Source organism: Triturus cristatus, chromosome 5_1 (assembly GCF_964204655.1).
Source record: "Triturus cristatus chromosome 5_1, aTriCri1.1, whole genome shotgun sequence".
Taxonomy (NCBI): domain Eukaryota; kingdom Metazoa; phylum Chordata; class Amphibia; order Caudata; family Salamandridae; genus Triturus; species Triturus cristatus.
The window spans coordinates 2056258-2080207 of NC_140587.1; the positions used below are offsets into that span (position 1 = coordinate 2056258).

The following is a 23950-nucleotide window of genomic DNA, read 5'->3' on the forward strand; positions in this document are numbered from 1 at the left end:
CCCACTACACTACCCTAAACACTTAAACACTACCCCCAGCACGTCCCCCTGCACTAGACAAACACCACTGCACTACGCTAAACCCTAAAACACTACCCCCTACACTACACAAACACCACTGCACTGCCCTAAACCCTAATTCTACCCCCAGCATGACCCCCTACACTACACAAACATCACTGCACTACCCTAAACCCTAAAACACTACCCCCAGCACGACACCCTACACTACACAAACACCACTGCACTACCCCAAATCCTAAAACACTACACCCAGCACAACCCCCTACACCACACAAACACCACTGCACTACCCTAAACCCTAATTCTGCCCCCAGCACGACCCCCTACACTACACAAACATCACTGCACTACCCTAAACACTAAAACACTACCCCCTGCACGACCCCCTACACTACACAAACACCACTGCACTACCCTAAACCCTAATACACTACCCTCAGCACGAACCCCTACACTATACAAACACCACTGCACTACCCTAAACCCTAAAACACTACCCTCAGCACGACCCCCTACACTACTCAAACACCACTGCACTACCGTAATTCCTAGAAAAGTAACCACCACCCCATGCCCAATCCCCCTTATCTCTCACTCCTCGTAGTTCCTGCTTCATGTCGTCTCTTAGGGGCGGTGCACGTCGTTGTGAGGAAACCGAACAGTCTCTCTTTCCTTACAACGACGTGGATCGTCTAAATTTTTTTAGAACTCATGGTCATTTACCATACATACCTTTACAACAAAATTCGTTGTAAAGGCATGCGTGGTAAATGACCATGCATTCTAAAAAAATGCGTAGTGATGACTTCGCGATGTACAACACATGTGTGGTAAATCATGGGTTGTAATGGTTACGCGAAGTAAAAAAGTGATTGTAACTGCTGTTTACCGATCAAAGCTGGCCCCTGTTCTTCAGTGAGTCATTTATTTGATAAATTAGGAGGAAAGAATGTGTTTTTTTTACCGAAAAGTGCATTCCCGGCTGTTGTTTTGTGAAAGTGTCCGCGTGGCCTGTTTTCACTTCCGGTGAGAAGGTGGAAGAGTCTGTTTGGCTCTAAAGGGGTTCTGCTGTTGGAAGGGGCAGGCGCGACACGTCATCAGAAAACACAGCTAATGCAAAGTGTTGTCCCCGAAGTGTGGAGCAGTGCCTTGAGAGGTCAACGAGTGTGCGTCCCACCGCAGTATGACTGTACCGCGTGGCCCATGTGCCGCCTCCATTGTACGGAAGGCAGAAGAGGCATCAATCGCAGGTCCTCTTGAAGACCGTTGTAGCACTAAGTCTACATTTTGGAACTAGGGCATTTTAACCTTGTTGTTCCTGCCAGAAACAAAGAGAAGATCCTGTGTCATTCAGTGTCCTCGTTACCTTTTCTGTGGGAAGTGGTGCTTGTCACTTCGCTGCCCCGCCGGCGCACACGACTGGGCTCCCCAACTCGTGTGCCATCTGTAGGGACTCTGTCCTCGGATCACTGGTTTTTGGTTTCTGGAGTGCCAATATAAACAGTGGCTCCCAAAGGACTAGCCTGAACACTTTGGTGAATATCCCCTGCACCAGCATTCCGCGGAAATTCTTTCCTAGCTCTCCCACATCGACGACGATGTCATAACAGCAAGGCTCCGCTCGCAACAACGTATGACGTCATAGGAGCCATAAGAGGACCTCGTTGGCATGCTGACATCAGTTCCACCCATTTTTCTGTGCCACCGAGGTAAACAGGTGGACCGACACATTTTCACATGTATACATAGTATACTAAATATATATATATTCACTGAAAAAACCATAGGTTTCAGGCATGTTATAGTTGGGAATTAGCATTTAAAAAACCTTAGAAATTCACTGAAAAAACCATAGGTTTCAGGGGCGTTATAGTTAGCTGGACTTTTCACTCGTACAAAACCATTGAAATTCCCCCGTTATAGTTAGTTCAGCTAACTATAACTCGCGCGCCCGCAATGCACTGCTGATGACGTCACATATTACATCACTCATGACATGGTCCGTGACATCACTCATGACATCACTGATGACATCTCAAATGACATCACTGATGACATCATCCAGTGAATGTGTGTTTTTCTGAAAATTACATATGTTTTATATATGTATATCTCAAGGTCGATGGAAGAATAAATGGGTATATAAGTGTCTAAATGGATGATTTGTTTTTGAAAAATTGATTGTATAACTGACTGATTAAGTGTATCTTTGTGAATACATGGCTTAGTGAGTAATGTTTACATTTGTAAATATCTGTATCAGTCTCTCACTTTGTGCATAAGTGGCTGCATGGGTTGGTGAGTAGCTACATGAGTGTCTATATAGGTTATTAGTTGTTTTTTTGAGTATCAGTATGAGTGTCTGAGTGTCTGTATGGTTCGGTGGGGGGTATTACGTAGTGCATAGGTGCATGAATGAGTGACTCACTGTTTGTATGTGTTGAAGACAGCATGTGTGCAGGACTGTATGGGTGGATGAGTGTGTGCATGGGTGTGTTAGTGAGTGATAGACTGTCTCAATAGTGTCTTTATCAGTAGCTACATATGTTTTAAACTAGTATATGTGACAATTGGTGTATATAAGTGAGTATATGTGAGAGTGAGAGATTGAAAGAGTTCCTGTATGAATAAGTATGTGTTTCTATAAAAGATTGTTTAAAAGACTAAGTATGTGTAAGTTTCTGTAGAAGTAAGTGTGGTGGTGTGTGTATAACTGTACATGGATGTTTGATTCTTTATTAGCATGAGTGACTATGTGTGTGAGTAACTCTATGGATGAGTGGCATTGTGTAACAGGATGTATAGGTGTGTGAGTACATATGATGAGTGAGTACATGTATGAGTGACTGTATAGGACTGTTGGTGAATGAGTGGATGTGTATGTGGATCTTAGAATTACTGAATAGGTTGTTGTAACTGGTATTGGTATGTCCATTGTTTTGAATATTGTAGTTTCTATTTTTGAATGTGTGTATCAAAGGTTATATTAGGGGAAGAGGAGGTCTGCCACTCTATCACAAGGATGATGTCATCAGTGATGTCATTAGTGATGTCATTTAAGATGTCATCAGTGATGTCATGAGTGATGTCACTGACCATGTCATGAGTGATGTAATATGTGACGTCATCAGCAGTGCATTGCGGGCGCGCAAGTTATAGTTAGCTGAACTAACTATAACGGGGGAATTTCAATGGTTTTGTACGAGTGAAAAGTCCAGCTAACTATAACGCCCCTGAAAACTATGGTTTTTTCAGTGAATTTCTAAGGATTTTTAAATGCTAATTCCTAACTATAACATGCCTGAAACCTATGTTTTTTTCAGTGAATCTCAAAGGTTTTTTAAATGCTAATTTCTAACTATGCCTACAGAGATAGGACATGTGAAGAAAGAAGAAAAAACGCAAAGAAAGAAAAAAAAGAAATGCAGAAAGAAGCAACAGAAGTCCTCAAAGACGAAGAAAAGTGCAGGAAGAAGGATAACGTGCAGAAAGAACAAACAGAAGAGCAGAAAGAAGCCTTGTTGCAAAATCATCCTGTACCCTCAACTTTTTCAGACGGATACTGGTGGTAACTGAGTCTGACTAACCAGTCCTAGAGCCAGTGCTATGTTAAAAGACACTCAGAATACAGTGAAAATGCCTACATACACTAGGGAACACTATGCGTTGGGGTCCCCCTGTGATCAGCATGACCTCCTCTGTAAGCCCCTAGTATATAATAGGGCAGGGGATTAAAACTACCTCTTAAAACGCGCCACAGGGCGTGTTTGCACACGTCACCTCAGGCCCAGTCCCCTCACTTCCCCACTGTGTAAACACGCCCTGTGGCCGTTTTAAGTTGGGAGATTAAGTCCCCTTGAATCCTGAGGGTCCCTAGGGTCCAACTAGACCACTAGGTACCTCCAGTAAGCGCCACAGAGCTGCGTTGCAGAGAGATGTCAAAAGGGGCACGGCCTAGACCACCTCTCTGCCACGCAGCGGAGTAGTGCTTACTGGAAGCACCTGGTGGGCTAGTTGGCCCCCAGGGTCCCTCAGGATTGAAGGGGAAGTATTTCCCCAACTTAAAACGCGCCACAGGGCTTGTTTGCACACGTTAACTCAGGCCCCGTCTCCTCCCTTCACCACTGTATAAACACGCCCTGTGGCCGTTTTTAGTTGGGAGATTAAGTTCATTTGAATCCTGAGGGTCCCTAGGGTCCAACTAGACCACTAGGTACCTCCAGTAAGCGCCACAGAGCTGCGTTGCAGAGAGATGTAAAAAGGGGCACGGCCTAGACCACCTCTCTGCAATGCAGCGGAGTAGTGCTTACTGGAAGCACCTGGTGGGCTAGTTAGCCCCCAGGGGCCCTCAGGATTGAAGGGTAATTATTTCCCCAACTTAAAACGCGCCACATGGCTTATTTGCACACGGTAACTCAGGCCCCGTCCCCTCCCTTCACCACTGTGTAAACACGCCCTGTGGCCATTTTTAGTTGGGAGATTAAGTTAATTTGAATCCTGAGGGTCCCTAGGGTCCAACTAGCCCACTAGGTACCTCCAGTATGCGCCACAGAGCTGCGTTGCAGAGAGGTATAAAAAGTGGCACGGACTGGACCACCTCTCTGCAACGCAGCTCAGTGGCGCTTACTGGAAGCACCTGGTGGGCTAATTAGCCCCCATGGGCCCTCAGGATTGAAGGGGAATTATTTCCCCAACTTAAAACACGCCATAGGGCGTGTTTGCACACGTCACCCCAGGCCCCATCCCCTTCCTTCCCCACTGTGTAAACTTGCCCTGTGGCCGTTTTTTAAGTTAGGAGATTAAGTCCCCTTGAATCCTGAGGAGCCCTAGGGGCAAAATAGCCCACTAGGTATGTCCAGTAAGCTCCATTGCAGAGAGGTGTAAAAAGGGGCACGGCCTGCACCACCTCTCTGCAACGCAGAGCAGTGGCACTTACTGGAAGCACCTGGTGGGCTAATTGGCCCCCAGGGTCCCTCAGGATTGAAAGGGAATTATTTCCCCAACTTAAAACGAGCCACAGGGCGTGTTTGCACACGTCACCTCAGGCTCCGTCCCCTCCCTTCACCACTGTGTAAACGCGCCCTGTGGCCGTTATAAGTTGAGAGATTAAGTCCCCTTGAATCCTAAGGGTCCCTAGGGTCAAACCAGCCCACTAGGTACCTCCAGTAAGCGCCACAGAGCTGCGTTGCATAGAGGTGTAAAAAGGGGCTTGGCTCAGAACACCTCTCAGCAACGCAGCTCCCTGGCGCATACTGGAGATACCTGTTGGGCTAGTTGGCCCTCAGGGACCCTCAGTAGTGAAGGGGAATTAATTCCCCAACTTACAACTGGCCAGGGGGCGCCTTTGCAGAGTGCAGCTAGGAGGGGCGTGGCCTCCGGTGCGATGCCGGTCTTATATTTATTTTATTTTTTTAAGAAGGAGGGCTGTGTGCCCCCCCTTCTTTTTCTAATTTACTGGCCCTGGGGACCCCATCCCCAGGGCCTGCACCCTAATTTTTTGTTGTTGAAAAAAATACATTTGGCCCTCTCAAGGCCTTAATCGGCCCCGGGGACCCCAACCCCCGGGTCATGACCTTTTTTAAAAAAAAATCTTTAGGAGGGGGATGCGCTGCCCCCCTCTTCAGGCCACTTAATGCCCCGGGGACCCCAACCCCGGGGCCGGCCTTTGTTTTTTATTACTTTAAAAAATATATATATATAGAAACACCTAGGACATGCTGGACAAACCGTATGTACCTATCACCATGATGATTTGCTTGATATTCATTAAAAGGCGACTATGCATAGAATGAATCCACATGGAATGTATTTACACTGCTAGTGAAGCTCTGAAGTGTCTGACGCCCTACCGTGCCTAATCCCGGCGCCCCCGCCGGTGGGTACTCTCCAAGTAGACACCCTTGTCGTTTATTTATACAAACATGGGTAGCTATTGACGGGCACATTTAATATACACGCACACCAAGCCATTCAAAGGGGATTCGACAAAAATTCAACCAAACTATGCAAGAAACCCCCCTCACGGTTAATAGAAAACACATCCACCGCCGGATGTGTAATAATTTTTATTTTACTCTCTGGAAAGGAGACGAACCTCACTTGAGAGTCACAGCGTGCTCCTGGCTGAGCCCAATGCTGTGTTACACCCACCAGTGCCCACCGATTGCCTCACACCTCTGTGTTGTATTCCACCAGCTAGTGCGTATGCTATGACACTCTCTAGCCCATGTGGACTGTAACACCACCCCGTGAATATGTCATGCCACACTTGCCTTCGGACGGGTTATATTGCCCCATCTAACGTGCCTTCCTCGATGTGTATGTCATAACGCACAGCGCTATGCCATACATATTACAATCTGGGATCCATATCTTTGTCACAGTGCATATGCAACGTTACACTCCCCAGCACATATTTTACATTACAACTTTAGAGACTAGTTATGTTACACAACACTGGCCTGTGCATATTACACTCCAAGGTGCATATCGCATAGCACGCGCTAGTGCCTGTGCTATCTCGCGCTCTCCAATGAATCTGTCACTGCGCGCAATATATTGCATATTATATTTCACGCCCCGGTTCATCTTCTATCACATTTTTTGGTGCATAGTTTATACCATATACTACATCTAGTGTTCATTTACAATCGTGCTCTCAGGACTATGTTCTATATAACACTGTCTTCACATACCCTTTTCACGGGCATTACATTTTGCGATGGGGGTGGAGGGTCAGGGGGTGTTTCTGCCAAGTGAGCCCGGAGTCACAGTCACAAACGTCCTCTTCTTCCTGAATAAAAGTGAGATTATGCTGCATACTTGTTCATATTTTAAGTAGTTTGCACAGACACACATTTTAAAAACAATAAAGTTCCTAATAACCACCTTCTCTGAACAGTTAGCTTGCTGCCCCATCCACCTCCTCCCTATCCTCTGTTGTCTGAATCTATGGACTAGCCTCCTCCCTCCTGCCATGCATGGTCTGATGTGCTGCCACTGCCCTCCATTTAGCATGATGTACCAGTCCACTCCTCCTGCCCTCCATTGCCCAATTCTTTGGCCCATCATTGACCTCCTGCTTAGCCTCTGTGCTTAGCTTGCTGCCCCTATTCTCCTTCCCCCTGCCCTCCGATGTCTTTGTGCATGCCCCTGCTCCATCCTTTTTGCCCACTATGTTCCATGGACCTGCCACTCCTATCTACTCTGAGTGTTCTGTTGAGCTGCCACTCCCCTCCCACCTGCCTAGCATTGTCAGATGACTGTAACCTGTCCCTGCCACCTCCACCCTGCCTGTCCACATGCCATGCCCCATTCCCTTCCTCCTGTCCTCCATGGTCCATTTTACTGCCACAACACCAGCACCCTGCTCGACAACCTCGCCAACCTGGGACTCAAGCAACTGGTGTCCACCCCCACCCACCTCGCCGGACACACACTCGACGCAGTCTTCTCTTCCAGCACAGACATCGACTTCAGCCACGCCACAGAGCTTCAATGGACGGACCACAGCTGCGTCCACTTCACCTTCAAGAGAACGACGACCCACCACCACCAGAAACAGACCGCCCGCAGAAGCTGGAACAAGATCACAGCAGACCAGCTCGCCACCTCCCTGAGCCAGCACCCTCCTGCCAGCTCAGCAAACCCCAGCCAGGCCGCAGACAACCTCACGAAGTGGATCAACAACTGCGCGGACGAACTCGCCCCACTGAGGACCCCGCCCAGCAGACCCGGCAGCAAGAAGGCCCCGTGGTTCACCGACGAACTCAAGAGCTCCAAGAAGAACTGCCGAGCCCTCGAGAAAGTCTGGAAAAGGGAACCGACACCGGACAACAGGACCTCCTTCAAACTTGCCACCCGGAAGCACCACCAGCTGATCCGCGCCGCCAAGAAAACAGCTTTCAAGGACCGGTTGGACAACAACGCACACAACTGCAAGGAACTCTTCAACATCGTGAAAGAGCTTTCCAACCCCAGCGCAGGAAACAACGACATCACCCCATCGCAAGACCTCTGCAACTCCCTCGCCTCATACTTCCACAACAAGATCGCGGACATACACAACAGCTTCAACAACCAACCAACGCACACCACGACCAAACAACCACCCCCCACCACCACCCTCCACGCCTGGACCCCGATCAGCACCGAAGACACCATCCGCACGATGAACTCCATCCACTCCGGATCACCGACCGACCCCTGCCCTCACCACGTCTTCAACAAGGCCGACGCTGTCATCGCACCCCACCTGCGAGACATCATCAACACATCCTTCGACACCGCCACCTTCCCCGAGAGCTGGAAGCACGCCGAACTCAGCGCTCTTCTCAAAAAACCCACAGCGGACCCCACCGAACTCAAGAATTACCGCCCCATCTCGCTCCTCCCGTTTCCAGCCAAAGTCATCGAGAAGACCGTCAACAAGCAGATGGCCGCCTTCCTCGAGACGAACGGATCCCTCGACCCTTCACAGTCCGGCTTCCGAGCCAACCACAGCACAGAAACCGCCCTCATCGCCGCCACCGATGACATCCGAGCCCTGATGGACAAGGGAGAAACAGCGGCCCTCATCCTCCTAGACCTCTCCGCGGCATTCGACACGGTCTGCCACCGCACCCTAGTACGGCGCCTCAGCAACATCGGCATCCAGGACAAGGCGCTGGAATGGATCGTCTCCTTCCTCGACGGAAGAACACAGAGAGTCCGCCTACCACCGTACAAGTCAGAGGCCTCCGAAGTCATCTGCGGCGTCCCCCAAGGATCATCTCTGAGCCCCACCCTCTTCAACGTCTACATGAGCCCCCTCGCGGCCATCGTACGCAAACACAACCTCAGCATAATCTCCTACGCCGACGACACCCAGCTGATCCTCTCCCTGACCAACGACCCCGCCGCCGCCAGAGCCAACCTGCACGAAGGAATGAAAGAGGTAGCCGAGTGGATGACGACCAGCCGCCTGAAACTGAACTCGGACAAGACGGAGGTCCTCATCCTGGGCTCCTCACCCTCCGCCTGGGACGACTCCTGGTGGCCTCCCGCCCTGGGCACCGCACCCAAACCGACAGACCATGCACGAAACCTGGGCGTCATCCTGGACTCCTCCCTCTCCATGACCAGGCAGGTCAACAACGTCTCCTCGGCGTGCTTCAACATCCTACGCATGCTAAGGAAGATCTTCTGGTGGATCCCCACCGAGACCAGGAAGACCGTCACCCAGGCCCTCGTCACCAGCCGACTGGACTACGGCAACGCACTCTACGCCGGTACCACCGCCAAGCTCCAGAAGAGACTCCAGCGGATCCAGAACGCCTCAGCCAGACTCATCCTCGACATCCCACGAACCAGCCACATCTCCGAACATCTGAGAGACCTTCACTGGCTCCCCGTCAACAAAAGAATCACCTTCCGCCTCCTCACCCACGCACACAAAGCCCTACACGACCAAGGCCCGAGCTACCTCAACAGCCGAATCAACTTCTACGCTCCCAAACGCCACCTCCGATCAGCCAACCACGCCCTCGCCGCCGTCCCCCGCATCCGAAGAGCGACTACAGGAGGAAGGTCCTTCTCCTACCTGGCCGCCAAGACCTGGAACTCCCTCCCGTCCGACCTGCGCCTGACCCAAGACCACCTCTCCTTCAGGAAGAAGCTGAAGACCTGGCTGTTCGAGCAGTAGCGGCACCCCCCCCCCCCCCAGCGCCTTGAGACCCTACGGGTATGTAGCGCGCTTTACAAGTGCCAATGATTGATTGATTGATTGACCCTTCTGCCCTCCCTGATCTGTTTTGCTGCAACTGCTCCTCCTGCCTGCCCCGCGCGGTCTGTTGTGAGGCCCCTTCCCCTGAACTTTCTTGTCTGTGCCCAGGTCCTGACCCTCCCTTCTATCCTCCATGGTCCTTTGTGCATGCCCCTGCACCCTACTTCTTGCCCATCATAGCCATTGTGCTGCCACTAACCCTCCCGCTTTCCATGCATGGTCTTCTGTGCTGACATGGCCCCTCCCACATTCCCTGTGTGGTCAGCTAGCTGCCCCTGACCCCCTCCACCTTCCCTCCATGGTCTGTGTGTATGCCACCATAGTCTCATTGTTGCTCTCCATGGTGTGTCTTGTTTCTAGTGCCCATCCTGCCTGACCTCCATGGTCATCTTGCTGCTCCTGCCCTGCCACCTTGCCCCCAGCCCTCTATTTCCATGTGCAGACCCCCTATTCCCTCCCTCCTGGCTTGTCTGTTCCATTGTAATGCCCCTGATCCGTCCCTCCTGCCCTTTATGGTCTGTTATGCTGCAGCTTTCTCTCCTGTCTGTCCATTATGGTCAGCTAGCTACCATTGAGTCTTTCCCATCTGTTCTCTGTTGTCCATGTGCATGGTCCTGTCCCCTCCCTATTGCTTTCTATGGCTTGCTGTGCTGTACTCCCGTCCCGCATGCCCTGTGTGGTGTATTGTGCTGCTGCAAACCCTGATGCCTGCCCTGTAGGGTCAGTTTGGTGCACCTCTCCATGTCCCTCCTGTCCTCTGTTATCCGAGTCCATGTCCCTACCCCAATTCCTCCTGCCTACCATGATTCAATGTACCATACTTGCGAACATTTTGAACTTGGTAAGAGGGAGATTTTGAAAAAAAACTGGGGTATTGATTTTCCCCTTTGAGTTACATTGAAAAAGAGGAGATTGTAGACAGGAGACAGATCAAGTAAAGCCCATTTGAGCTTAAAAACATTGGACGTTTCCTGGCTGAAACGGGTCTGTTGGCATGTATGGTTGTACTACCACTGCCACTTCCTTCTGCCCACAATGGTCTATTATATTGCCACAGCCTCTCTTGCCAGTCCTGTATTGTTGGTTTGTTGCCCCTGCCCCCCTTTCCACTGCCCTCCATAGTCTGTTGTGCTGCCACTGCCCTTCCTACCTGTATTCAAAGTGCATGTTTCAGTCTGCATGTCAGAACTTTTTAATGAAATAGAAGAGGATTTGAGAAGTCAAAATGTGCCCTAAGTTTTCTTTCTGCAGCACTAATCATAATTTCTTTGCCAAAATGAACCCCCTCAGTTTGTTCCTTTGCAAATTAAATGTTTTAAATTTTACCACTTTATTCCAATCAAGATGGCTTCAGGTGTGTCATACCTTTGTCATAAGTAAGACTGTTAGCGCTCTAGTTGTTCTTTAAAACACTCTGGGATTTCTGTCATTGGGCTATACTTGGGCTACATCTCGGTGATATTTGTGCTACATTTGGGCTCTTTTGTCTCTGGTGGCCATCTTGGGAGACTTATTTGTTATGACGTTTCCTAATTTCCTCATTTACTGCAGTCTCCTCAGTAGGAAATACTTTCAGTTTTTTACTTTGATTCAATGAAGAAGGCATTCAGATGTGTCACACATTTGCCATAAATTCAGAATGTTAGCACTCCTTTTGCTCATTAGATCACTGTAGTAAAGCTGCTGCTCACCAGGGAAGTCTGCTGCTGGTATTGAAAGTGCATGTTTCAGTCTGCATGTCAGAATTCTTTAATGAAATAGAAGATGATTTGAGAAGTCACTCAAAATGTGCCCTAATTTTTCTTTCTGCAGCACTAATCATACATTCTATGGCAACATGAACCATCTCATTTTGTTCCTTTTTAACCCCTTCGGTGCTCATGACGGAATGGTTCCGTCATGACCCACGGTTGAGCTGTGCTCATGACGGAACCATTCCGTCATGACCCCGCCCGCGCCAGATTCCGCCAGCACAGCGGCGGAATCTGCGCAGCATCGAAGGGGTTAAATTAAATGTTTTAAATGTTACCACTTTATTCCAATCAAGATGGCTTCAGGTGTGCCATACCTTTGCCATAAGTAAGACTGTTAGCGCTCTAGTTGTTCTTTGGAACACTCTGGGAAGCTGCAGTAGAACACAAAGGAATCAACTGACAGTCTCTGCCCTTGTTGGATGTACATGTTTTACTGAGAATGTCAGACTTCATTCTCACATGACTGAGAAAGAGAATGTGAATTTACAGAAAATATTCTCTCAGTTTAGCTTATAGATCACCTTCCAAACCTCTGTGGGAAAAGCATGAGAAAATAGTTTTCTCTCAAACATGATTCATGATATCCAGCAGAAGGCTTTTTCACATGGTAAAATCACCTTAGAACATACCACAATTCCTAAAATGAGTATGGTACCATCAACAAATGATTTATAATGTAACTAAAGTCTTAAAACCTTCTATTAACTGCAATGCTTTTTAATGAGGTGCTATCATGTATATTGGTCCCAAGATGGCTGCCAACACTTCTTGGATGAAGTGCTGACAGCCAATCAGATCTCACAATGAGATGTGTGGTTAGGCTCCGCCCAGATATGTATATGATTTTACTTTTGATTTTCTCAGGAACTACTGAACGGATTTACACCAGATATGCAAAAGGCACATCCCTGACGTGAGGACTACCTCTTTGCCAAATTTAAAGTAAATCTGTTCAGCCGTTCGGGCTGTACCTTGGACTAAAGGTCCCTATGGAAAATTGCATGGGAAAAACGTGTTTTGGGACCCCCTTTTTTTCTCAGCCCCCGCATGACGAATCCCCGCGAGACTTTCAGGGTAGGAGCGGAGCGGAGCGCCCCACCTATTTTGAAAATTTTGCGAGGATTCGTCAATCGGCGCCTAAGTTATTCCAAATAGAATGTTGCGGATTTCCTATGGAAACACGGTCCTAACTATAACTATCTACTGGCGACCGCCAGTAGATAATATATATATATATATACAAATGCATAACCAATAAAGGTATAAAGAATTAGCAACAGATCAAGCATTTCTCACTATTAAAACATAAGCGTGATTAAGACATATTAAAAACATTCATGCCAAACAGTAAAAGCATCTTTTTGGTAGAAACAGGTGGGCATCCTAACGTTTTTTTTGTTTTATATTTTTTTTAATATATTTATATTATTTTCTTTATTGTTTTTTTTTTTTCAATTTTTTTTGTGGAGTCGTGCGCCCAATGCGTACCTTTCCTGATCACTGCGTGGAACCTAGCCGCCATTTTGGGATTGTTATGTAAGATCCGCGTAGGATGTGCGATGGGTGCGTATTTTCATTCAATGAGACCGGTACGCGACTCCAGGCACACGCGACACATGCGTATTACTTTACGCGACGCTCGCACGCTTGCGCATGGAAGGCCCCGGTAGGTGGCGGTTCCCGGGGCTGCGGGGGGGCCTTGAGCCCCCCGTATGTATTCCAATGAAGCCCCGGGGTGGCGGTCCCCGGGGCTGGGGGGCTGTGAGCCCACGTACATAATTTTATAAAGCTTCGAGGGTGACAGTCCCCGGGGCTCACATAATAATATTGCCCCCGGGGCTTGACCCCCCGGGGCCTAATTACCAACGAAACGCTTTGTTTTTCTTTTTAATCGGTAGGATCAGCGCACCCTGAGAAAAAGGATTTCTCGTGCTGCGGTTCTCCAAGGCACAAAATGGCTGTCAACACTTCCTGGTTTGGAGTGTTGACAACAAGTTGACAGCCAATTAACATGCAGCTCGTGATCGGGAGGGTGCGCGCAGGTTGCGCTCAGGGTACGCAGATCCACCGCGCCCATAGATATATATGTGATTTTACTTTTGATCCTCTCAGGAACTACTGGACGTATTTACACCATTTAACCAAAAGGCACGACTCTGAACCAAGGGCTACCTTTTTGCCAAATTTGGTGTTTAATTCCGTTCAGCAGTTCGGGCTGTAGCTGCGACTAAAGGTTCCTATAGAAAATTGCATTGGGAAAACACGTTTTGGGACCCCCTTTTTCTCAGCCCCCGCTTGACAAATCACCCCGAAAGTTTCAGTATAGGAGCAGAACATAGCTGGCCAAAAGCTTTGAAAATTTCGCGGAGATTCGTCAACCGGCACCAAAGTTATTGGGAATAGAATGTTGCGGATTGCCTTGGAAAATAGGTCCTAACTATAACTAACTACTGGCGACTGCCAGTAGGTAATGTATTTGCATGTATATGTGTAACTATTTCACACACACGACCACTTGTTGAAGTAATCCGAGGACACAATGGGGATTTCTTCGGGAGTCCTTTATTTACAGAATTACGGCATAATGCATTTCGGCGGGTTTGCCTTCGTCAGATGCCAAATACATCAGGGTTGTAACTGCTCCCTCTTTTGTACTGTTGCGGCGCTCCCATTGGCGGGAGATCAGCTGTTCACGCTCCACCCAGGACAGCTGTAGCCTAAGTTTGACTGACTACAGGTCCCAACATTCACCTGTTCGTGTAGGTACTGCAGCGTGAAAATCCCAGTTAATACTAATGCTGTGTTTGCCTAGCAAAAGGGGGGGTCTTAAATGTTTGCTGAAAAACCCAACGGATGATAAAGTCCAGGACGCCCTTGAGTCCCCCACGCCCAAAACCACAATTGCAGACACAAACCGGGCCATGAAACGTAGCTGCAATCAGCTCACTTCCCCGTGCAATCACGAGCTGCTCCTGGCAGCGGCTTTTTGTCAGGTCCGATCTTGTGGTGGAAACGGAGTGATTCAATACCTTGTAACTATTTGTATATGTTATGCCAATATGCCATCAACATAAAGGTTGACACATGTCCAACACACAAGAAGAGTATGTTCTTCATGGTATACATTTTGCACATGGTGTAGGATGATGTGTTTTGTCATTAATTTGCTGAAAAACGATACCAATAACTTTCTGATCACTACCAAATGACTGTTGTGAGCAGACACGTGCCTATCTAAATAATATTGATACATGTGTTTGTTTTATGTTATAAGGGACAGTTGTACCAAACAGGCCAAAATGTATAATTGTGTCAGGTGTGACGCTCCATCACAATTGTGAATGATGTTACGGTAGCCCTATTACAGGTGATATAGCATAAAATGCATTTATAATACAGTGGATGTTACAAACGTCACATTTGTGAGTTGGTATCATAAACAAAAAATGTGAGCCAAAGTGACTAGAAACATAAGACAAAATAGCTACTTTTTTTGTTAATAACACACTGCCAATATGTTTTTACTAAAAAATGCAATTTAATTGATTTTAAAAGTGACAGATTTGCATGATGTCTTACTCATTCATAAATGTGCATGCAAGCTATTCTGTTTTTTGAAAAATGAATTTGATAGTAAAACACTTTTTAAAACAGACAGGAATGTGAACACATTGGTGACAGAGTAACACATACCGCAAAACATCATTTTTATGTCCTTTGTTATTTCCAGATGATAAATCAATATTGATCAAAAATAGATTAAGGGGACTTTTGCAGATGTGATGATCCGTCATGTATATGTTGGAGTATTCCACCTGGAAAACTCCACATGAGGCACAAAAAAATGACTCATTATCTCGGACATTTTAGAAATGCATCAGGGTTTAATCTTTTTCATAATGTGGTTTGCATTTTTATTTCAAAGAATTCATCCAAATCAGTGTCTTTAAAATGTACTATAATATTGTAACAAGTTTCACCTAAAATGAAATTCAGAATATTTGTAAGTTTTTTCACAATGGAAAATGACACTAAAAATAGCTTAAGATATTTTTGGAGTCAAATGTGAATTTCTTTTGCTCTGTACTAAAGTGGATTAGAAATGTATAAAGCCCTATATATGTACTTATGCTGTGGAAGTAATTTGAAAATACCAACAAATGAATTTTTGAATTTCTTCAACAACATAAGTAAAAACATAGGACGTGATACTTTATTAAGCAACTTAAGTACTGGGGGCCTCATTTATGAAAAGTGACGCATCGCTGCGTGAAAACAGTGATGCATCACTTTTCACTGCGTCCACCCTGCGACACCAATGATGCGTCATATTTACAGTATGAAGCATCATGTCGCAAGGAGTTACAGATACATCAGTATTTCTGATGTATCTGTAGGCGCAAAAGTGACGCATTGCTGGAGTGTGTCACAAAAGTGACGCAACTCCAGCAATGTGTCCTTTCACATGGGCAAGTCCCATGTTGATAGTGCCTGCATCAGTCTTACGCCTGCAGTCGTAAAATATTGACGCATTAGCGTCCAAGAAATGGCGCGGTGAAATCATATAGATTTCACTGCGTCCCTTCTACGACAGTATTTTGGTCAAAACACCCCCCCTTGCATACATTATACCTGGCGCAGGTATAATGTGACGCAGGGGTTTACAAAGTGACGCATTTACCTAGAGGCGTCACTTTGTAAATATGACACAGCAAGGTGCATTTTTTACGCAACTGGTGCGTCACAAAAAGTGATGCACCGGTGGCGCAAAAGTGACGCAAGGCCATAGATCCATAACATTATTTTTAACCCTTGAAAAATACTGAAGTTAGTTGAAGTTAGTGTTGTCATTGTGAAATGCCCAAACAAAATAAACAGGCTTTCAGTTTATACAAATATTGGTACAACATTGCAGTAAATATTAACACATGTTGATTCACATTTTTACTTTTTAAAATAGAAACACATCAACTTTTTTTTACACACACAATGTTCAAAGGAATTTCTGCTTTATATTGATTTTTGTGACATAAGTTCAGTATTCAAAACAACCAAAGCAAACCATTCAGAGGTGTTAAACAGTTCCCGGGGAGAATTGAAAATGATTAGGAGAAATGATCAAAAATAAGATAGGAGCAGAGAAAGTACAAAACTGTGACCAAATGGTTTCTGAAGATGTTCCCTACATGCATGAGATAATGATAAAAGTAAATCAAAGTTTCAAAGCCTTTAAGCAGTTAAAACATGACATTTTGGGAAATGTTTTTGAGAAAAAGTTCATGATCAGTTCTATTTACACAGATACAATAAAACTATTGTATATGTCTTTCAGCATCTTCAAGAGCAGGTGAACGGGACATTGACCAAGAAGGCAGGGAAACAGCTGGACCCTGTGTTTCAGGTGGTGAGATATCGGACACAGATGGACACAGTGGCATTGAGTTTGAGGGGACTGGAATGGAGGTCACCACCTCGTCATCATCTTTGAAGGCCTCCACAAGTGAACATTACCAAGTGGTGATGGACCCTACAGCAACTGTACCAACCACATCTTTGTCTGACACCCAGAGATCCAATTCCACCCTCTCTCCTGCTCCCCCAGTTGGCCAAACCTGACCCACCAAAAGGGCTGGAATCTCTTTTGCCACGGGCACCTCAACAATTGCCCCTGTCACCCCTGGTGTGCTGAGTGAGGAGGCTATTGACCTCTTACGCGGCATCTCTGTAGACCACACTGCAATTGTGAATGACATCCAGAACATTAGTTGCCAAATGCAATAAATGGTTCCATTACTGGTCGACATTCACAGTCTAATGTCTGGAAGGCAGGGATCACTTGCATAAATAGCCTCCTCACTCACCACAGTCTCCCAAGCAATTCAACCTTGTACACCAACTCAGCTCCCTTCTTTAACCCAAATCTCAAGCCCCATCCCAATCTGAACTATACCCTTTTTCTTTACAGACACCCACTCCAACAGACACAAGCAGCACAATCAGACACACATAAACACAGACACACAAAGAAACACACAAACAACATGCACACACTAGTGATACTGCACTCACAGGCATCAAAACCACCACCACACCCACAACCACCACAATATCCACAACCACAACCACCAGCACCCCCACAAGCACCACAAACACCTCCACACCTACAACCAGTAGAACACCCACAAGCACTACAACCACCACAACACCCACAATCGCCACCACATCCCAAAACCACACAAACCACCTCAACAGCACACTCATCCAAATCAACACACTCACATAAAAGCACACCTACACGCAAAACAACACAAACCAAACGCAAACACACTAATTCATCAGAATACCAAACACCAGCCAAACCACACACATCCAAACATACACAACATACACCACATCCACATGTAACTGCAAAACATACAGACAGACGCAATACAACCACACCAACCACTTCAACAGCACACTCATCCAAATTAACATATTCACACTAAAGCACACCTATGTCCAAAAGCACACACTCTTCCAAAAACCAAACACCTGCCAAAAATTACACTTCTAAACATACACCAGACCCACATACTACTGCAAAGCATACAGACACACGCACATCACCTACTCCAGCTCCCTCTGCCTCCAAAACCCAATCCTCTCCCACCCCTCCTACTTGTACTCCTCCTTTTAATTTCACATCCTACCTGTCCCTAACCCCTGTCAAACACAAACCCACCCCCTCAAAAAAGATCCTTGAAGTCCATTCTCTGTGGTCAATAGCTGCCACTTCTTGAGGAGGTTAACCTTTGGCAGTATATCTGTGAGGCATGTTTTGAGCAACACTACAACTGCCTGTTGTGAAGATAAATATTTTTGTTACCCTTTTATGTAAAATAAATATGAGAGAAGTATCTCATTTGGTAATAAAAAAATAATTTGACAAAGTTTGTCCTAACATTATTTTTCATTTACAATTTGTTGATTCCAAGAAATGTAATGATGAAAATGTGAATTCGATATTTTTACTTGCAACTATGGGGCACATGCATCAAAAGTCGAAATAGCGATTCCTTAATTGCAAAAAGTAAGGATTTGCCATTAAAAAATCGCTATCTAGAATGCATGAAGGGAATCGGTAAAAATAGCGATCTGCTAATATTAGCAAAAATGATACCGAGGACACAAATGCGACTAGCTAAGCCAGGGAATCGCAAAATGCGAGCTCGCTATTAGCCATTTCGGTATTTGCGAAATCGCTATTAGCCAATTCGCAAATAGCATGCCGCACTGGAAGCAGGCTGATGACATCACAACCAGGAAGTCATCCAGTGCATGCTTCATTCAGTGCCCTGAGGAGCTCAGAGGAGGAGGCAGAGAACTGGAGCTGACCTGAGACACCTAACAATCGGTATCCGGCAACTGTTTACAGACCCAGGATAGCCAAACCAACAGCAGGGGAGAGTGCCACGCCAAGGAAGAGGAAGCTGAAATTGTCAGAGAGGAAACTTGAACATCTGATTGAGAAGGTCAGCAGTAACCATGATAAATTATTTGGGAAACTGTCCCTGAAGGTGCCAGAGGCAGTAAAGCGTAAAATATGGCTGTGCATCAAGGAAAAAGTAAATGCTGTGGGAGTCACACACCGCAGCATTGATGATTTGAAGAAAAGGTGGTACGACCTGAGGAAACGTGCCAAGGAGCGCATAGCCGAAAGGGTGAAGGAAGCAGGTGGTACAGGAGGGGGACCATCGAATGCACCCACCAACACAGCCCTGGAGGACCTTGTTGAGGCGACAATCGAGCCTGAGGCAGTCGTTGGAGTCACACAATTGGACACAGCAAGTACCCCACAAGGTAAGATGCATGCAAGCGTTAATCCTTTGCGTATATTCGTGCACATACCCCTAGGTAAATCACAGTGTACAGGTAAAACTCCATGCCACGTTTCCCCTCATACACAAAATGCATAATGGGAGTTGTAGTCATGACAGCCAAGGGGGCATTCAAAATCAACAATGGTTAACAAAACATACCAACACTGCATGTCAGCCAGTGTGTTTAAATCTGTCATTTAATCTGAACATAGTATGCCAAATGATAAACAGAAGTAGGATCAAACAAAATTAACACTGCACTGTTTGACATCACAGATGCAGCTGAGGCAGACTCCGAGGATAGTCAGCGGCTCCACATCTCAGAGACACCTGCAGAGACGGATGTAGAGACTCCAGTGGTCCCAGCATGCACACAACCCCACCACCAAAACGCAGGGCACATGTACCTTCACTGCAGCCAATGGAAGCCGAGCGGACTCCAGCAACCACTACAAGCTCCAGCCAGCAATGTGTTGTATCACCAACTCCAACACAAGCACAGGTCCAACCAGGACAACGGTGCAGATCCAGGGCCTGTATTGCGGAACGTGATGCGCAGACTCCAAATGTGTATTTATTTATTTTATTTATTTAGAAAGTTTTATAGAGCGCGAACTAGATCCTAAACGGATATCAGAGCGCTATACAATCAATAAAGGTTACTATACAACAAATAAATGTTACACATAGCACATACACAGAGCATCTTGTGTAGGCAAAGCAATAATCAACCTGAGGAAAAACAAAAAGTCTACTTGCTTAGATGGTCTATTATGACCGTCTTGTTAGGGACACGGATTTGATTGGAACCCAGATGTCTATAGTCCATGGTTAGGTGAATTTGGCCATGAGTATCGATTTTACCTCCCTTTTGAAAGAAGCAGTGGAGGAGTTAAGTCTGGTTTCAGGAGGTAAGGCATTCCAGATTCTGGGTGCCATCCCGGAAAAGGATCTGTTGTATGTTTTCTTCTTGTGGAACCTTTGTGGTTTCAGTAGTAGGTTATGCGCACTTCTTGAAGGTCTGATCCCACCAGAGATAGTTGGTTTCTGTGCCAGATATGTGGGTGCATGGCTGCGTGGAGTCACAGATGCTACGTGTGCAGCGCCTGCAGGGGAAACACATGGGTACAATAAATATGCAAATTTCAAAGCTGGCTAAGAACATCAGCACAATGGCAGACAGTGTGCATGAGCTAACAACAGTGGTTGCTGAGGGAATCGGTAGACAAAATTGAGCCTACAGGAGCTCACCCGGGCGGTGCTTGCAGGACAAAGCACTAAGCGGAGAAGGCATCGCCAGAGCTTGATCCGCACGTCAGCGAATACAAGGGCCATCAAAAAGCTCAGCAACACCACCGCGCTCCGTGTCAATGCAAATCGATCTTGAACATTTCTGTGGGGATGTTGCCAGGGCCTTAGGACAAGTGACCACTGCTGTTGAACACAGCCAGTCCGGGACTGTGAGTGCGATCAACTTGGCAGGGAAGGATGGGAGTGAGGAGGCATCGAGCCTGAGTAGCCTGTCTGTGCCAGTGAACACTACCAGGAGGCGCAGCTCACACAGCTCCACATCCAGAGGCACACATCAGGGTGATGTTGCAGAGGCAGGCGACAGGAGGCTGGGGGTACGTGGAAAGAGGCGCTAGCCATGCATATCCTCCTTTTTGGCCATGGTGGTGTAACCATGTCAATTACAACACAGTGATTGCCCTCCAGTGATTAGAACTATTTTATTTTGACTTTAGAGCCCAATGCAATCACCTTCCTAATTTGCAAAATAGTCTTCTTTAGTTTGACATGTGCTTATGTTAATAAAACATTTACGTTCAACATTCAGTTGTAATGGCTCATTATTACCTACCTCAGAAATGATGTTGAGTGATATTTGCATGTCTCCTCTGCCCTTCTGCTGTGTTTGCCACATGCACCTGTCGGTGTTGCGCGGGTGGTTGGTCGTCCCCATCAGAGTCACTGTCGGACATCTCAATGTGTATGCCTCTCCTAGTGGCAATGTTGTGCAACATGGCACATACAGCCACAATCCTGCAGCAGGTCTCGGGCTGAACTCCAGTGCTCCACCAGTTTTATGAAGAATGCGGAAATGACTTTTGAGAACACCGAAGGTCTATTCAATCACATTCCTAGTGCTTATGTGTGCCGCGTTCTACCTCTGCTCCTGTGGTGTGGCTGGGTTGAGGTATGGTGTCAAGATGTATTCGCACACAGCGTATGCGCTGTCACCTACAGGGTGGAAAGCAAAGTGTTAGCCGCAGTTTTGCAATTACATTTGGTTGAATGATGTAGCAAATAGGTATATGTATGTACCAAGTACGTGTCCTTTGCCAAATTCACCCCCAAGCAGATGCATGTGGATGCCACTGTGGAGGAATATATATGAGTCATGGGTGCTTCCTGGAAATTGTGCCACGATGTCTGGTATTATATGCTTTGCTTTGCACACGGTCTGCACATTGATGGAGTGGTACGACTTCCTGTTCCGGAAGATGTACTCGTTGGCTGCTGGGGGACAGATAGGGACATGCGTGCAGTCAATGCATACGATCACATGGGGGAATTGGGCCACCTGGTTGAACTCCAGTTGTGTCTGATTCAACTCCTGTGGGGTTGAGGGGAAGGTGATGTGTGTGTGGATCCTTGTCATCATGGCGTCAAGGAATTTATGGAAGAAGCGTGAGAGTGCGCTTTGGGATACACCACCGTCTACGGCTACTACCCCCTGGAAACTGCCTGACGCTAGTAGGTGCAGGCTACATAGGACCTGTACGTGTGCAGGGATGGCATGGGTCTCATGGGTCTGGTGCTGCAATAGGGGTTCCAAATCTACAATTAGGGACATGATCATTGCACGGTCCAGCCTGCACTTATCATAGATTTCGTCATGTCTGTCCCAGTAATGTTATGCGCACTCAGAATACCCTCACCTGTATCCTCCTTCTGCGCTGGCTACTGCATTGATCCTCATCCTCCTTGCAAGCACGAAGAGAGCTGCCATTGTGAAAGGCTTACGGGGTCTTCTGAGGCATTTTAACAGTTTTCAGATTGCTAGCACCTGTATTTTTTTTTTTTTAACTTTACCTCCTGGTTGGGATTCCCCTTATTCTGCTCTTGATAGCGATTTTCATGATATTCGCTATTTGCGATTTTACATGCATTGAATTGCGATTCTTTAATTGCTAATCTCTATTTGCGGTTGCAGTTTTATGTTTCGCTATTAGGGATTCGCTAGTTTTTTTGCGAATTTCTTGTATTTTTGGTATTTTGGTAGCTGCATTGGAAAGTGTTGTTTTGCAGTCACTAACGGGCTATTTTAACGATTCGCAATTTTTGCGAGGGTAATTTTGCTTGATGCATGTGTCAGTATGAGAGGAAATACAACAGTTTTCTTTAAACAAATTTCTAATGCAAGAGTCCATACACTAGCAAACAAAGGATTTGATGGTTACTTAAATTGTGGTGAAAGCCTTCCTCATGATAATGGACACTTACACCAAAAAAAAATATATATTTTTTTTTAAAGTGTTAATACAGGTGCTTTTATTTGAACCTGACGGGGGATATAAATAAACACATATGCATTACACCTTAAAAAATAAAATTAACATTTTATAAAATACAGAAAACAAACTAGACATTGGGAAATGTTACATTAATACATATATAAAATGATTTAAATTTAGAACAAACATTGATTTTACTAAATCTCCTTGTCTAGTGCAATTTCTACAATATATTAAATGTAATTATTCCAAAAGTGTGTAATGCATATGTTTAGAATTTGATAATTTTCAAAAAATAATGAAACACACTTGTATAAAAAAATCATCTTTGATTGATGTCAATTTTTGTGTAAGTGTCCATTATCATGATGCCAGCCTGCACCAAATTTGAAAATAAAATTAAATTATACAGTTGTGTTTCTTTAAATTTCTTAAACAACAACATTACACATATCTGTATTACACATTAGTAAACCATTACTGTAAGAGAGATTTAAAATTGCACAAGTCCAGAGCTAATGTAAACAGACAATTCAAAAGGAAACAAACTTACTTTCGATTCTGGCAACTACAGGGTTGATTTGATTTGTGGTCAAATAGCAGCAGCAAAGGAAGGACTTGTACGATTGGGTTCATGATGGGAAGGGAAGTGGAAAAAAGAAAAAGGTAAGTTTCTGACTTCTATTCCTTATGAAATGTCAATCAAGTGTGGATGTCTCCACATGACAGTTCCGTTGGTGGGAAGGCACATCATGATTGGTCGGCAGAAATACTGGCTGTAGTCCCTCTTACAGCCGCTTTTACCCAGGAGGCCATTGACGCAGGAGGACAAATATGGCAGAGACTGTGGCGCTCAGATAGGCTATCGTCCATCGACCCACCAGCATCTATATATAGCGGGCGGACCTCCTAATAGGTGTATAGAGAAACCAATGGAAAATCGACGATGGGACCAGATCTGCCAATATCTAAATCAGGCCGTGAATCTATACAGGTAGAGTAACATCAGGGAATTGCCCCTTAAGTGTC

The 23950-nt window shown here is 46.0% G+C and overlaps 1 protein-coding gene and 1 long non-coding RNA gene across 2 annotated transcripts in view; one reads left to right on the forward strand and one right to left on the reverse strand.

The window, feature by feature from the left end:
* Positions 1-23950, forward strand: part of LOC146829907 (CD5 antigen-like) — a 459716-nt gene that overhangs the window by 370338 nt on the left and 65428 nt on the right. The gene's annotated exons all lie outside the window — the stretch shown is intronic.
* Positions 19590-23950, reverse strand: part of LOC146829910 (uncharacterized) — a 253409-nt gene continuing 249048 nt past the window's right edge. The window contains exons 2-3 of the long non-coding RNA XR_014961342.1: positions 21265-21644; positions 19590-20509 (exon numbers count right to left, since the gene is read on the reverse strand). This is a non-coding gene — a long non-coding RNA (uncharacterized LOC146829910). The remainder of the gene's footprint in view (positions 20510-21264; positions 21645-23950) is intronic.